Source organism: Mustela erminea, chromosome 5 (assembly GCF_009829155.1).
Source record: "Mustela erminea isolate mMusErm1 chromosome 5, mMusErm1.Pri, whole genome shotgun sequence".
Classification (NCBI taxonomy): domain Eukaryota; kingdom Metazoa; phylum Chordata; class Mammalia; order Carnivora; family Mustelidae; genus Mustela; species Mustela erminea.
In genome coordinates, this window is record NC_045618.1 from 119,367,660 (window position 1) to 119,384,524 (window position 16,865).

At 45.5% G+C, this 16,865-nt stretch overlaps 1 protein-coding gene across 2 annotated transcripts in view; it reads left to right on the forward strand.

Annotated features, from left to right (window-relative positions):
- Nucleotides 1-9,743: 9,743 nt before the first annotated feature.
- Nucleotides 9,744-16,865, forward strand: part of FOXN3 (forkhead box N3) — a 394,050-nt gene continuing 386,928 nt past the window's right edge. The window contains exon 1 of one of the 2 annotated variants that reach the window (XM_032344710.1): nt 9,744-9,762. The gene's annotated coding sequence lies outside the window, so the exon portion shown is untranslated. Of the gene's footprint in view, nt 9,763-11,377; nt 11,563-16,865 lie in introns of those variants that run through there. The other variant, XM_032344709.1, reaches the window with a different exon arrangement.

The following is a 16,865-nucleotide window of genomic DNA, read 5'->3' on the forward strand; positions in this document are numbered from 1 at the left end:
TGAACGCAAAGGAATTTAACACGATGGAGGGTGATGCCTTTCATTGAGACATCTATTCCAATTCTCTTTAATCCACCCTGCTTTCCTTTAAGACCCCGACCATTTGTTCCTGCGATTGTCCAGGGCTGTTGATGGTAGTATAAGTGAAAGCCTTAATGATATCTTTGACTTCTTGTTTTGTAAGACATTATTACTTCCACATTTAACTTGTTTGGAGAATATTCTGAAAAACTTGCCATCCTGGTTCTTGTCAATGGAAGTTCGTATTTTCTCACTCTTTTAAGGAATCAGTTCTTAGCTCTTTGAAACAAAATGATCCATCTCACGTTGGAAGTTTCTTATTGTCAAGTTCATTGTCATCAAGAAGAGTCAATGGATGAATTACAAGTATTTACCGCACTGTGATTTCTACAAGATAAAGGGAAAAGGTTGAATAAAAAGGATGAACTGAATATTGAAACACTTTCTTCTCTATTAAAAAATAAATAAATAAACAGCAAAAATGATGTGTTTCCTGTTACTGTGGAGGTTTTGCTTTGCTTTGTTTTATTTTATTTTTATTTTGACCCAACCTTGAATGTATTACATTCTTTGGAGTCAAAGACTACCCTGACTGTGTTACCAGAAACATGTGTATAAAACCCACCCTATTTTACCCATGCAGAAAGGTATCATGTATTACCAACAGCCAAGGTAGTTAAATTCACCATAGGAGCAACTGGCTTATTTCATGGCCACAGGTGGCCCCACACCCAAGTGTTAGGGCAAGAGGAATCTGGTAGGAGAGAGAGAGAGTAGAGGATCAGCACAATCCCAGTGCTACTGCTTGAAAAACAATGCCTAGGTTGGTACAACTGGGAACCAAGAGAGAGACCATGGGACAAGGCCCTGGTGTCAATTGATAGAAGCGACTCTGGATGATCTAAGCAGAAAATGTACTCATGTACAGCATGGTGGGTGGCCCACAGGCATCTTCAGGAGGGTTGGAAACCAGCTCTAAGGTGATACAGCTTGCATCAAGGCTCAAAGTCATGCTGTAGACTGGTCTGTTGATGGCCCTGCCATAGACCCCAAGGACGCTGCCATCTGTGCTAAAGCTGCTGCCACCACCGTGGCCACTGTTCGGTAGCTCCCATTTCTTCCTATCACCAGTCACAGGGGGCACCTAGATTACGACCCTTCCCTCCACTGTAAGGAAGGCTATGGAGGTGGTTTCTGGCATTTCCAGTTTCTGGTGGGGAAGCGGCTCTGCCTCCCGATGTTGGGGGTTCCCCAGACACAGGAAGGGGGTCTCATCCTGGGCAACCAGAAAGACAAATGTCATTCTTGCACTTGAGACTATGGACTATGTCTTCACCTTCAACATGGGCCTAGACCTGTGCCCTGAACGGCGTAGGTGCCAACAAAATTTTGGTTATGAATGCTCTGCCAACATCCGTTCAGGAGTGAGTTACACCTCGCAGGTTACCGTTCACCTGCAGCGCTGAGCAACTTGACAGTACAGGCAGTCTTTGCTTTTTAAAGCTATGGCTCCATTGTTGAACCCATGGTAGTGTGGCCATATTATATTCACATTTTTTTGAGGATGTGGGAAGGGGCAGAGGGAGAGGGAGAGAGAATCTTAAGTAGGCTCCATGCCCAGTATGGAGCCAGTGTGGGGCTCAATCTCACTAACCTGAGATCATGACCGGAGGTGAAATCAAGAGTCAGATGCTTAACTGACTGAGCCACCCAGGCACCCATAGATCCATATTTTTTTTTTATGGGATCTATATCAAAGTCATTAACAAAACTCACCCATCCACTTGATGAAAATCTCGTTCTGACCCCCATGAGTACATTACAGTTTATGTGGTATAAAAACTAAGGGAATAAAAGTGTTTAAACCCTCTGGTCTCTGTTAAGTTAGAGAGAGAAAAGATATCCTCAGCATTTTAAGATGAACATCTCCAAAGTGTACTCAGGGCGGCAAGCGATATAATCTGTAGTGTTATTTGACAAGATTGTTCTTCCTCATCACTGTCCACCGAAAGAGAAAGCATGGAGCTGATTGACTGGCAAGCCATCCATTTTCTGTGAAATAAGGAAAGCACTGGGGACTGAAATGGTAAAGTTATCAAATATCTTACATCCAAACAGCTACCTTAAAATGACTTCCACAGAGGCAACGTTTTCTTCCTGACAGTAATGTTTGCCATTTTAACGTACAATATGGTGCCTTGCAGACACTAGAAACTCAATGAGTTTCTTGCTGGTGATAACTGCTAGAGATAACATAAATTGCCTCTTATTTTGGTAACAAAAAACTTGGTGGGTTTTTTTTTGGGGGGGGGGGGGGCATCCCTAAGGAGGAATTTTCATGTTATATGCCAGAAGTATAAGTGAAGCATTAGACCTACTGTGTAGGCATTACTGATTTTGATGTATTTTTAAAAGATTATTATTACTGGGATGCCTGCGTGGCTCGGTTGGTTGAGCAGCTGCCTTTGGCTCAGGTCATGATCCCAGCATCCTGGGATCGAGTCCCGCATTGGGCTCCTTGCTCTGCAGGGAGCCTGCTTCTCCCTCTGACTCTGCCTGCCACTCTGTCTGCCTGTGCTCGCTCTCTCTCTCTCTGACAAATAAATAAATAAAATCTTTAAAAAAAAAAAAAAGATTATTATTACTGAGAGAGGAGCCTTTGTTGCAGAGAAAGAAGCATTCCCATATATACCACGCACCCAACTTCCTGTAATATTAATATCACAAATAACCAGGACCTGTGTATCAAAACTAAGAAATTGACATTGATACAAGCTGTCAATTAAACTACACACTTCTTTGGAATTCCCTACCATTTCTTGTCAATGCAAAACTTTAGTACTTATTTGAACTTGAGGGTCCCACCCATCTATGCAACTACATTAATTCAGATGGACTGGAGTTAGATACAGAAGGGGCTCAGAAAGACTAAAAACTCTACCATTTTTTGTGCCAAACGTAAATGTATTTTAAATTTTGGCCCCAAATATCTTGCATGCCTGCTCTGATTTCATCCTCCCCAGAAAACCGAGAGGGTGGATACTACCATACCCACTTTGTAGCTAAGACAGTGGGATTTGGGATTCCAAGCAATGTCTGCCAGATAGCTTAGCTGGGAAATGTCACAGTCAGGATGTGGACTAAGGCCTCTCAGATTCCAAAGCCCATGGCCTTGACCATCACCGCTACAGTACCCACTGAAGGGCATTTGTCACAGGTGGGATACTACTGCTACCTTTCCATCTGCAGTCTTGCTCAGGACCCACCTCTCAAAAGTCATCTGGATCAGCTGTGGCAGGTGATCCCAATGTGGGGCGGAGGGTGGGGCGGAGGGGGTTGTCCTGTAATGAGGACATGTGACTCTAAGGGAAGGGGGCGTTGCCTGTGATGTGTGGAATCCTTCCAATCCTCAACATGCTGACCCTGCGCAGGCACACAAGACACTCTCCCCAGCAGCAGCAGGGGGCTTCCCAGAGCCGCTGGGGGGGAGCACAGTGCAAACATCCCCACGGGCCTTTTGCTTGTGTTTCAGGGCTCCATTAACGCATGTAAAGTGATCTGAAATGCAGGAATAAAAAGAGCTGGGGAGCTGCAGAGTGTTGGTCATTACCTGAGGTGAGACAGCTGAACAAGGGAGACAAAGGGGGTGTGGGGGGAGGCGAGGCCTTCAGCTCCGCAGCCAGCTGGTTGGCATAGAGCCAGATGGGGCTGTTTCTGGCAGTGCTCTGCCCCAAGCTCTGTCTCAAGGCCTCCATGGCAGTCCTGCTCAGAATTCCTACAGGACGGAGACAAAGCTGAGGAAAATGGGTCGGAGGACCCAAAGTGCAGCCAGTCCTGTGACCAGTCCTACAGACAATGAGATGCCCCCCATCCTCTACTGTTGCCAACGCAGGACCGTCTGCAGATTCCTGGGTTTGGTCAGTGAAGAGGCGAATGTGAGCAGTATCGAAGCTACGAAAGATGCAAAGTGAGCTTTGTTCATTCCTTTCGATGAGCATGGTTTCATAGTAGTGATTTACTACTGTCACCTGTGCGAGGCAATAAATGCTTACAAAGGGATAGGCAAAAGTAATGAAGTCTAAGTCATGTGCTACTTCACCATCACCCGAGTGTGTGTTAGCAACAGGGTGAGGCTACTGGTTTTACAGAGAACGTTCAGCCTCGTGACGTCATAGGGTGAAGGCTGGTGGTATTTTATTACAATGTAAAGCATACAAAGAAGCAAGTGAAACATCTTTCTTTCACTGTAACTTGGTACCACCTGTATCTACAAAGTCAGAGAGCATTACGTGGTTCGCTCCAGCAGGGCGAAGAAGTCTGCATCTGTGTGTATATCAACGGTGGCTATGTATACAGCCTATTCTAAACTGTTTATGGTGATGGAGGAGAAAAAGATTTGTTTGGATAACTCAAAGTTTATATTAGGCTTTCATCATGTTTTTATGTCCTGCTTAGGCTAATAGTTGGGTTGTTCTCCATCTCTTGAGCCCACAAAGTGAGGTCGTGGCTGCTGGCAGTCCCGTACAGCTTGGCAACCAGAACAGGAGGCCTGCTGCCCCTGCCTTTCGTTTGAGAATTCCAGAGGACTCCAGGAGGTCTGGCGTGGGGTCAAGGGTCCACTCTAGGAACAATCCTATGGTCACAGAGGGAGGGTCACCCTCGAAGCTGCCTTCTCCCACTCAACACCAGGACCGTCGAGTGAAATGGAAAACGCCCAAAGGAGAGCCAGGTCGCCGTCCTATCTCCGTCTCTTCCAGCTGAGCAGGGAGAGGCCTGAAAAGGTTGTTGTCCCCAGCCTCCAGCAGGGGACTTCTCCATGGCCAGGATCCATGATGGACTTCAAGTTTGTTCTCTTCTGGGTGTTGCATTTGTGATGGATTCCCCCTGGAGTTGTGTCTGCGCAAGGCTTCATCACATGTAACATCCCGTGTTGCCCATGGATCACTGAGGGGTCATTTGAAGCCACCAATGATGGTTCCTTCAGGTGTGCATCGATTCTTGCCTGATCCAGCATAATAATGACCTCCTAAGTCTTTCGTCGCCACCTTGTTCCCTTCTAAATCATTCTCCCTACAGGTCATACAAAATATAGTCCCCTACAAAACATAGTCCCTTTTAATACTGCGATGGTACATTTTATGTCAACTGGATTGGGGCATGGGGTGCCTAGAGAGTTGGTCAGATACTAGTTATGTCTGTGATGGTGTTTTGGATGAGATTAACGTTTGAGTTAGTAGACTGAATAAAGGGGATTGTGCTCCTTAATGTGGGTGAGCCTCATCTAATCAGGTGATGGTCTGGATAGGACAAATGAGCTGATTAAGAAGAGACTCCTCTTGCCCAAATGCCTTGAGCTGGGACATGAGTTATTTTCTGCCTTTGGAGTGGAACTGAAACATCGGCTCTTCCTAGATCTCGAGCCAGCCAGCTTTCAAGCTGAAACCTCACCATTGGCCTTCTGGGGTCTCCAATGTGCTGGCTGCAGATCTCAGGACTTGGCAGCCTCCATAATCCTGTGATCCTATACCTTATAATAAATCTCTTTCTCTATATATTATATCCTACTAGCTCTGTTTGTCTGGAGAATCCCGACCTATACCTTCCTATTTACTAACTTCATTCATCCATTCATTTAAAAAAATTTATTGAGCACCTACTATTGACTGGACACCATTTCATGTTCTTGGAAACTAGCACTGAACACAACAAGGAATCCTGGCCCATGGAATTTTTCTTCGTGTGTGGAGGGAGACAGATAATGAGTAATAGGAATAAGAGGATTAGGAACGTGTTGGAAGGTGGTCAGTGTAAGGGGCAGAAGAAAAAGCAGACAGGACGTGGAGGACCAAGACGCATCAAAACGGGGACATTTGAGGGGTGCCTGGGTGGCTCAGTGGGTTAAAGCCTCTGCCTTCGGCTCAGGTCATGATCCCAGGGTCCTGGGATCGAGCCCCGCATCGGGCTCTTTGCTCCTCGGGGAGCCTGCTTCCTTCTCTCTCTGCCTGCCTCTCTGCTTACTTGTGATTTCTCTCTGCCAAATAAATAAATAAAATCTTTAAAAAAAAAAAAACGGGGACATTTGAACAAAGGCTTATGGGAAATAAAGCAACTTGTCATGTGGACATTATGATAAAGTTCATAGTGGAGGACACTGGCCCTCACTACATCTCCGGTAGGATCTGCGGGAGCTTCCTCCTTAGAAACCTTTGTTTTAGCCACACATATCCCAGGCAGCCCTCTGACCTACCTACCTTGACCTTTGCCCAGGCCTACAAAGTCTCCTTCTTCTCCCTACTCCTGTACCTCTTAACCCCTTCTTGTCTGGGAAGATCCATTTCATGGCTTCTACCAAGGATACCTATCCCAGTGATTTCTTGACTCTTTCTTGGTGTCCCACAGACTTGGATTTGAGCTGCAGTTGTCCCCCTCGGTATCATGCAACTTGGGGCAAGTTTGTCCGTCTCTAAAATGAGAATAAAACCATTCCCTGCTTAGAAGGTTAAGAGACTAGAAATGAGAAAAAAAGCACCTAGCAGGACTCCGTGACTCTTCGCAGCTGTAGTTATTGTTCCCACGTCCCTCCTCCCCCGTTCCTCTTCTCCCTGTGCTCCCAGACACCCCAGGGCCGGTCTCTTTCAAGAAGGATGTCCAACCAGCCTGCCTTCCCAGCCCCGCTCCACACCCTGGCCGGATGTCCTGGTTCTCGCTCACGGCTCCCACTTTCCTTTCATCAACCTCACCCCAGACCACATTCTCGCTTAAGACTCAGGTGTTCCCCTGGCTTCCCAGAGCCTCTCATCCCTTGGTGGGTGGGCTATTTCTTGATGTTTGGACTATTCAGCTCTGTGCTTTAGCTCCCTGTAAGCAAGCCCCAGACCTGCTGGACCAGACGTATGGCTCCTCTTGGGAAGGGAGGCAATGGGGTTTCTGTAGTGGGGGAACAAAGCCACTTCTGTGTTGACCACAGAAGGATGTGTGAAGACCTTATTTTTTGTAACTGTTTTAAATGTGCAAATTGAGAGAACAGTACAGGGAGCTCCCACATCCCTCATCCCCAGTTTACCTTGTTATTAGCATCTTACATGTTAGTGTGTTTTTAAAATTTTTATTTTATTTATTATTATTTTATTTTTTTAGAGAGAGGGAGAGAGAGAGAGCATGCATGCAGGTGGGAGATGGGGTGTAGGGTGTGGTATGAGGGAGAGACGGAATCCCAGGCAGGCTCCATGCTCAGAGTGGAGCCCGACACGGGGCTCGATCTCACGATTTTGAGATCATGACCTGAGCCAAAATCAAGAGGTAGATGCTTAACTGACTGAGCCACCCAAGCATCCCCTTACATGTTAATGTGCGGTACATGTGTTACATTAATGCACCAACACTGATAAATTATTGCCATCTAAAGTTCATACTTCATGCAGATTTCTTTAGTTTTTTTGGCCCGAGGAACCGTCCAGCAAACCACAATACACTTAAGATTTTGTTTTTTGGTTCCAGGCTCCTGGGATGGAGCCCTGCTTCTCGTTCTCCCTCTGCTCCCTCTTTATCTCTCTCTCATTTTCTCTCAAATAAAGAAAATCTTTAAAAAAAAAGATTTCTAGGGTCCTTTGGGTGGCTCAGTGGTTGGGTGTCTGCCTTCAGCTCAGGTCATGAATCTGGGATCAGGCCCCACATTGGGCTCCCTGCTTGGCGGGGAGCCTGTGTCTCCCTCTCCCTCTGCCCCTGCTTGTGTTCCTCTCTCGCTGAGTCTCTCTCTGTCAAATAAATGAATAAAATCTTAAAAAAAAAAAAAAATTTTTTTTTTCAAGTCATCTCTATACCCAGTGCGGGGCTTGAACTCATGACCCCCAAATCAAGGGTCACATGCTCTGCCAACTGAGCCAGCCAGGCACTCCTTACCACCATACATTTAATTGTCATGTCTCCTTAAGCTCCTCTTTGCTGTGGTATTTCTCAGTTTCTCAGCATATCCTGGTTTTGCTGACTTTGAATGCCTTGAGGAAGTGCTGCTCAGGTAATTTGGTGAGATGCTTTTCCATTGGCATTCGCTGATGTGCACAGAAGGACTTTAATGCACGGATTGCCCATGGGTGGTAGAGGAGGAAGACAGGGGAGGGTTAATTTACCCAAAGACTCATTGCTGCTGAAAGCCATCAACATTCCTAAGCTGGGGTGTTAACAGAATGTGACAGAGTCACCCAAGCCAGGAGTTGGGGTCCCCGGCAGGAACCTCACTCTGTTGCCACCCCTGTGGCAGACGTCATCAGAGGCAAGAAGGAGGTGAAGAAACTCTTTGTTTTCTTCTTCTTCTTCTTAAGATTTTGTTTGAGAGAGAGAGAGCACGAGCGGGGGGAGGGGAAGCAGCAGTGGGAAGGGGAGAAGCAGATTCTCCACTGACCCTGAGATCATGACCTGAGCCGAAACCAAGAATCAGATGCTTAACTGACTGAGCCACCCAGGCGCCCCGGTTTTTCATCTTCTTTCCTCCCACCCTCCACTCTTTTCATTGATCAAACCTCGCCTTAACTAGCCAGCCCAGGGCGTTGTGGACTCAGCCTGCAGATCTTCTGCTAGCAGCGCGGAGCAGAGGGCGCCACTGAGAATTGGCTTTAAACACAACGTGGCCGGTGATGGGGACAGTTGGCCTTGGAACCCATAGTGCCCGTGACACTAGCACCACGGTCGTGCACCCGTTTGCCTGAGCTTGGGCTCCGTACGAGGAGGGCTTTGAGGGTATTGTTTGTTTTGTATACCCAGAGCCTAGAACAGTACCTTGATCATCTTAGGTTTTCCGTACTTGAGGTATACACACTTGAATGAATGAATGAATGAATGCATGACAGTTTCTTTGGACCAGCTCCTCTTCTGGTATGCTCCAGCTTTGAGGACTCGCTCCCCACCAGCATGTCTTTCCAGCTTCTCATAAGCTCCTATTGCTGTGAGATTACTCTGAGCCTCCCATGTGCAGCCTTTGGAGGCCATGCACTGTGTGACTACAGCCTAATTACACCAGTTTTCAACAAAGGGATCCAATTCATTCATCAAGGAAGTAAGTAGGCAAGTTTTACATTCATCTTGATGAGTTGTTGCTCAGGAAGGTCATCGTATCTTCCCACGATGCCACCATGCCCAGCCTCTTCCTCGTGAGCTGCCCAAGGAAAGGAATGAATAATTTTTAAGAATAAAATGTCTCTGTCTTTTCAGCTAAATGTCACCCAGCCCTCACCTGCTGGTATTCAAGTGGGTGGGACACATCATCAGAGAAGTTGCATTTCCTTGCAGCGGAGGGGAGGAGGCAGCGGACCGCCACAAACGGAACTGACTGTTGCTTTCCCATGGGTGCAGGAGGGCAGGGGAGTCACACCCGGCTGTCACCAGGTCTGGACCAGGACGCCCTAGAGCTTACTAATAGGACACCTGGTCTCTGAGACACCTGAGGTTCTAGGATTTTTCAAGGACTACCGGTGCCGAGACTGCACGTAGGAAACCAAGTTCCACTTGCGAGAGCCTCGTGTCTCCATGTGCCCAGCAGATCTCGTCTCTGATAAGAAACAAAGGTGCTTAGGGCACAGGGGCATTCCTCAGCCCCAGAGTTTTTCTGTTTTCTGCCTGCCCTGGGTAGAGTACCCTGGACAACCACAGGACAGAAATGTCACCAGCCAGCATTCTCATTTAGTAGAGACTACAGTATGCTCAACTTTCCTCAGGTTCCCATCCTGGTTAGTTGCTCTTCTAGTGCAGGTAAGAAATGGTGGCTGCAGAAACCGCCTTGCGCTTTGGTTTCCAACACTTCCTTTTCCACTTGCTTGATGGGGGAATCATTGGGAGGGCAGATGGCGCACTTGAGAAAGCAGAGGTTGTTAGAAATGTTGGGGACTGAGGTTTAGATCCCCCAGCACCTCCGTACATGAGCTGTGTGTTTTTGGACAAGTTGCTTTATCCTTCCGGACTTCCACTCTCTCATTTGAAAATTGGGGATTCAAATGTCTATTTTATCACAGAGGTGTGGTAAAGATCACCTGAGATGTACGTGTGAGTACTTTGAAGATCGACAAGTGTAACGTATTACAACTAGTTTTTTTTGTGTGGACGTAAGGCAGCAGAAAAGGTGTCTTTGATGTTTAATTAATACTAAAAATCTTCCATTACATTTATTTAGCTATAATCGGGAAGGAGGTGGGCACGAGTAATTTTCAAAGGGACTTTTTCCGCTCCTGAAATAGAACTCAGAAAACACACATTTGATTTTCCTTTTGGTGTCAAACCACAGCACCATTGTTATTAGCAGTTTTACAGAATTGTGACCTTCAAACTTGGTGATATCAAAGACTGAAAGCGAGCTCCCAGTCCTGAAGCCTTTCAAACAGGGCCTGCAAACGAAAGCACTTTTATTTTGAATTATGGGCTAATAGAATTGTCCTCTTAAATGAGCACTTGCAAGTTTAAATGTTGCCTTCCAGGTGGGCTGCAGTAAATGAACGTGCTGAGAGGTGGCTGAAAGCCCATTTGGGGACACTGAGGGGAATCTGTTGTAGGGTTCATGTAACACCCTTCCTGCAGTTAAAAGAGAAACCTAGAACTTAGATTTTCCTAATTGTTCATAAGCTGATTTGTGTATACATCTAGGACGATAATTTACTTTCAGTTTACTGAATTTGTGAATTTTCACATTTGTTTTAATTTGTAATTAAGTTTTCTCTATGAGGCACACCATATGCCACCATTAATTCATTCACATTGATTTCTTAGGAGATACAGGAGTGCATATTTTGATGCAATTTTTGAGGTCTTTTGGAAATCAAACGACTACGTGTTGAGCCATATGGGCCTTTGTTATTTAAAATAGCATACGATAAAGTAACAGAAAGCAAAATGCAAGGGGGACCTGTTAGAACACAAAAAATTGGAAGACTGTGTAAAATACTGTTATAAACACACCCATTTTCAATCTTTTTTTTTTTTCTTTTGCCTTATATTTTTTTGAAATCTGTCTCTGTGGATCCCCACAGTCTCTTAACCATCTGTGAAGGTACCGAATCCCAAGTGCACCAGGCAAACGTGCGGAAACCAGTCACTGCCCTGTGCTTTCCATGGGGGCTGCAGATAGACACCAACATCCGCCTCCCCTCACTTGTAGCCAGCGTGTTTCTTTTAACATCTTATGCTAGGATTTGACACCGAGCGCCCGTTCATCCGCGCTCACGGTGTCCGGTTTTGAAAGGGACCGACGGGTTGTGGTGTTTCGCCGGGGACTGCCGGCGCTCCCGGTGCTGCCTGCCGGACGTGCGGGCTGCAGATCGGGCCGCGGGCGGGCGGGCGCGCGGCGCGCACTAGGACCCAGCGGGGCTCCGGGCCCGGGTGGGAGCCGCGCCGCCGACCCCGGGCGGGCGCCGGGGCTGGAGCCGGGGTTCCGGCCGCGATCGGCTGCAGCTCGGCCGGGAGACGGCGCGACCCGGCGGCGGGGCCACCGGCGAGTCCAGCGCCGCCGCAGCCCCCCAATGCGGCCGCGAGAAGCAGCGGTGGGGGGGCCGGCGATCGAAGGTAACGAAAATGGGGCTCATTTCCTGCCTCCTGAGCTTCTGCTCTGGCTCAGCATTGTCACGAGAAGCCCTCACTGTTCTGGCTGCTGCATTTTGGGGCACCCTTTGATTTTTTTAAGGTGTCCGCCCCCGTATTTCCACCTGGTTTCAGATTGATTTATAGCCTGCAGCCGGAATGGGAAAGATCCAGGGATAGCAAGTTGAATATTTTCATTAGTTTTGGCTCAAAAGTAAGTTCATTAAAAAAAAAAAAAGTTTCTTAGGAATTTGTGAATAGCCGTTTAAAAAATGTTTCTTTTAAAATAGCAGACAAATGAATAATTTCAAAAATTGTCAAATAATGGATGTAATTCTGTTAATTACTTCCCAGGGCTTTACTTTTGTGGGCTCCCCAGGCGTTACTTTTATTTTCAAGGAACTAACGTGTTAAATGTGGAGTTTGGCTCGGGCAGAGTTTACAGCATTGCTGTCGCAACTGTTTTGCTATCAATTATAAGCAGTGTCAGATCTGTGGGCAGTTTTCAGCCTCTTTTCCAACACTGTAGCCGGTTATCCTAATATGACATCTACAGATGAGAGTTTCCTTTGAGGGCAGCGAGAATATTTCTCTTTTTGGAGAAGCGTTGTTTTGAGGAGAAAAACCATGATTACTGGCTGGGAAGCTGAGGAGACTATTTTTCATGCTTTGTTTATACTCCTGGGATGACGTTTGGGGAAGGGAAAGGCAGGCTTTCTGGGCAGCTTTTAATTGTGGATTATTAATTGACTTAATTTATTAGTTTCAGTCGGTGGGGCTCGGGGAGCCCTCTGTCACATGATGTGCTTAAGGTGACACATTTGGTAGCAGTTGGGACACACTGCAAATGTAAAAATGTGCGTCCTGTGGACTGGTCGGCCGGGAGCTCCCATGTGGTGCTGGTGTAGGTAGGGTGCTCCTGGATCATTGAGGAAAAAGGGAATCATTTTCCTTAGCTAAGGAAGGCGTCCTGTTATATTCCTTTTGTTCCCTGTTTTTCATTGATCGCCAGCTCTGCCTTAGAGAGGGGAGAGCAGCTCGGAGTGCAGAGCCGAAGACTGCACAGATGCCTACAAACCGCTTAAACTCTCACACTGATTGGTCAGCTAGATTGAGACTTAGGAAAACAACCACCCCAAACCTTCTTTTAAAATCCTGCTGTAATTTTTAGATTTGTCTTCTCGTGCGCAGATTCCTGCAAGACGGCCTTTTAGTTTCGGGTTCAGTTTGCTCGCGAGAATCTTTATGTTTAATTTTTCGTTGTTGTTTCTATCTGGATAAAGTAGGCCATTTTGGTGACAAATTTCTTTGCAGACGTCAGCTACTAGCTTACATTTATAGACATATCACTTTACAATACATTCTCCATGATTTCTCCTTGGGAGCTGTACAATGCAAAGTTGTTCAAGTTAGAATAATTTTTCATAGGCGGTTTTTGACCTGAATATTTAAACAGCACCATCAGCAGACGGGCGTCTTGCTGGATCTTTACTTTGATCATTTAAGTGCCCTGTGCATTAACATGTTCCACGCACTGAATTTAAGTCTGCACCAGTGAAAGAAAAAGGCACTGAAGAGCCAACAATCACAATCAGCTTGCACACTGTGATAGGAAGTTGTGGCATCTGTTTGGGGAGAATGCATTTTGCATCCAAGAATAGGGCCATTCTTCACCGCTTAAGAACAGAAATTAATATTGTGGAATTCTGTGTCTGTAAGACCAAATAATATGTAAAACTCGTGGACATCTTCATGTGAGCCTTAAAGCACTTCAGTTAAAGAAGAAGTATCTCAGAAGTTGTTAAATGTATAAACACTTTTCTGATTGGCTTAAAAATTTAGACACAGGAAGTGGATGGTATCTAATAACCGATGAGTGGAGACATGGTTGTCATGGAAACCGAGAATAGTAACCCCCCCAACACACACATACGCTACCATAACCACCACTTAAAAAAAAAAAAAAAACCTGCATGTCATCACAGATGCCTGGAGAACATGTTGGCTTCTGTACGCTTTCCCACAGCATCTGCTGAAACCCGAGACCGTGCCTGTCAAATCAAGGTCATTTTACAACAACAACCAAAAATGCAGTGTCCTGGATTTCATAACTGTATTTTATTAAAAATACGTGAGGGGGAAAACAATGTTAAAGCAAGGATGAGCACACGTGCTTACTTAGCAGTTGGCTGCCTCTGAGTTGTATAAGGAAGGGCGAAGAAGGTTTTTGAGCCCTTATTTGAGCCCGTAATTGTGGAATCAAACTTAATTTGTAGGTCCTATGGTTAGGACAAAGCTCTTTTTAGGGCAGTCAAGACTGGAGTGTTGCCCATAGATGAAGAGTCACTTGGGGAAGGTGTAATGAAGAGACTGTTTGCAAGAGGGTTCAAAGTTGAACTGTAGCAATTGAATTCAAAGACTGGCATTTGGGAGCCCTGGACTAAGGCTGCGTGAGTGGGGATAAATCCACTGACTGACTGGGGCTTTGCAAAGTACAGGGGACGGAGTTCTCAGCAGCCCAGCGGGGAGAGGAAAACTCCCACTAAACAGAGCTAAACTGTTTCAAAACTGCGATTAGTATCTGATTAACTTAGAAAAGTTTCCTCTCCGTTTGTGGATGAGGAGCGTGCGTGTAGTTTTAAGTTTTCTAAGTCAGAGTTGCGACTATTTTCAATATCTTGGTAATGGTTTCGGGTGGGGGGGGAGAGGGAGAAAAGCCTGGAGACCCTCCTCCTTTTCACTTTGCTGAGTGAAAAATAACCAAGGAGGCCTTCTCCTTAATTTTTTACTTGGACAGTCAACATGGACGCTTGTAAATATCATGGCCAATGTGTTTCTTAACGTTTCTCTAATCTGGGCAGTGGTAGTCTTTAAATTCTAAAATTCTTGATATTCATTTAGTGATATCTTCCTTCCAGTCATGATTCATAGCATTGTCTTGCTTTATCTTAATTGAAACTGGTCAGTTTTAAATCTTACTTAATTAACACTTTGATCTTTTTAAAAAGGAGCAAATTTTCTTTGTTTTTATGAACTGATTGCATGGGGGAAGAGAGAAAGTGGAAAGAATCCTGACTGTATTTTAATGTATTTTAATCCTTCCCCATGCCATAGGAGTATGGGCTTTAGAAGAAATACAGCGATACAACAATCACCTGTTGGGTTGATTCAGCATATACATTTCAGGATCCCACTGTCAGATATTTAACTGATTGGGATTTGGTGAAAAAGATTGTGTTTAATGACAACAACAGTTCTCTTTTAGCAAAGAATTTCCTGCAGGGAGCTTTCTTATCTATAAGTATGGTCATTGGCAGGAAGCAAGTCAGTTGCTTGTTTTTACAAACCAAAGGAAATGAATGGGATTTGTTGGTTTCTAGAATCTGCCTGCCTTCTCCATTGTCTGTCAAATAGTTTGCTCAGAATTTCTAAAGCTACTCCAAATCTTTGGCATTTCTGTTTATTTATTTTTGACTCTGGGATTAGAAAAATTGGTCCTTATTCTACTGTGTACAACTTATTTTACCAATACAAATGAACAAGACGTTCAGTAGTATTCTAATTCGTTTTCAGTTGTCAGATACACACATACTCACTGAAGCTGGCATTTTTGGATAGCTATGCCAAATTTCTAATAATCCTGAATACCAACTAAATGCCAGTTTCATGGAGAGGTAAAGGGAGAGAGGTAGCTTCCTTCTTTTCTTTGCTTATCAGAAGAAAATTCAAAAAGACTGAATGTCAGGTCTATGCCTGCTCTGCTGATGGCAAAAGATTGGTGTAGGGAGAGTCAGAAATGAGGGTGTGTGTGTGTGCTAAATCCAGTGTACAGTCCATGTGAGAAAATCAGATCTTAACGTTGAAGAGATTTTTTGGTGCAAAACTCTGGATTACTTTTTGGATATTGTAAATAAACACATTCGGTTGTTTTAATGTGTGCCTGTTTCCGATTCTGGAAGAGAAACCAAGGGTGCTTTAAAGGAAAATAAGTACGGAAACCTACATTTGACGGAAACAGCCCTGGGAGGATGCGTAAGAGTGTCGGAGGGAGGGAATGGTTTGTTGCAATGGTTTTCACACATTTTTGAAGACATCATTTTTGTTTTATATTTAGCAGCGAATGGAATCTTATGCAAGACCCTAATACATGAGCTGAATAGGAACAGAGCTGCTTGGGAGGAACCAAGAGCCGGGAGCCCAGAGCCTGATGTCTTCCCCTGGGCTGTGCCTGGGGCGCACCCTAGAACCCTACTACCTCTGTGAAACAGTTTGAAAATCACTGCTTTTAAAGTGTCCAAAATATTCTCCAAAGAAGGCCCAAGGGAATGGCTTGCAGAGCCGTGGAACCTCTTAGCTGGCGAGGAGAACTTTTGCCTTGACAATTTAAGAGGCGCTTGTGTTCAGAGTGAGTAGGAAAAAGGCACGTACTACAAGGTACTTCAATAAGCCAGCCTGTGTCTAGCAAATGATTCGGCTGGCCATAAATATGGCAAAGCCCCCTGGACCAGTCTCTGATAAGGGAAGGGAAAGGATGTCTTTAAGGGTTATTTACAAACCAGGACCCCCTTTCCCTGTCAGTTACGGCAACATCCCACAGAGGTATTTGAGAGACCTTGGCTATGATTATTCCAGAATACGTGGGTTTATTCTTTTGTCACCTCGGGATCTGTTATATCACTGGTATTCTATTTGTCACTGAAAATTATTTCATATTAAGTGTCGCTCATGAAATGAAGGTTTGCCAAGCTATATCATCCGCTTGGCAGACTCAGTCGTGTTTTGAGTGTTGAGTGGAATGATAACACACAGATGATATTTGAATATCATCAAATATATTTGTGTTATCTCCTTTCTTGTACAATTGACTGAGATGACAACACTGGGGTTGGGCTCAGTTCTCCTCGCTTACATCCCAGAACTATGCATATGAAGATTTCTAGGGGTGGTGGACAGAGCAAGCCCCCTTCAGTTCCACTCTGGATTTTCATGACCCCTTGATACACATGCACATGGTTATGGAAGTGAGGAGAAATCAGGGCACCCTTCAGGCAGACAGTAGTGCATCCTGCTTCTTGTGGCCACCACCATCCTCCCTGAATCATCTCCTGGGGGATGCGCAGTGTGGGTGTTTGTAGAAGTAGAAAGGACAGACTCCTCCTCTCTAGGTTCCCATTACTGCCGCCAGGCTCTTCCTGTTACCTGCATGGCGTTGGAAATGGCAATTAGAATAATCGGTGTTCTGATGAGAGAAGTTGCAGGTTTCCCAGCAACTTGGGCCAGAGTTCTTT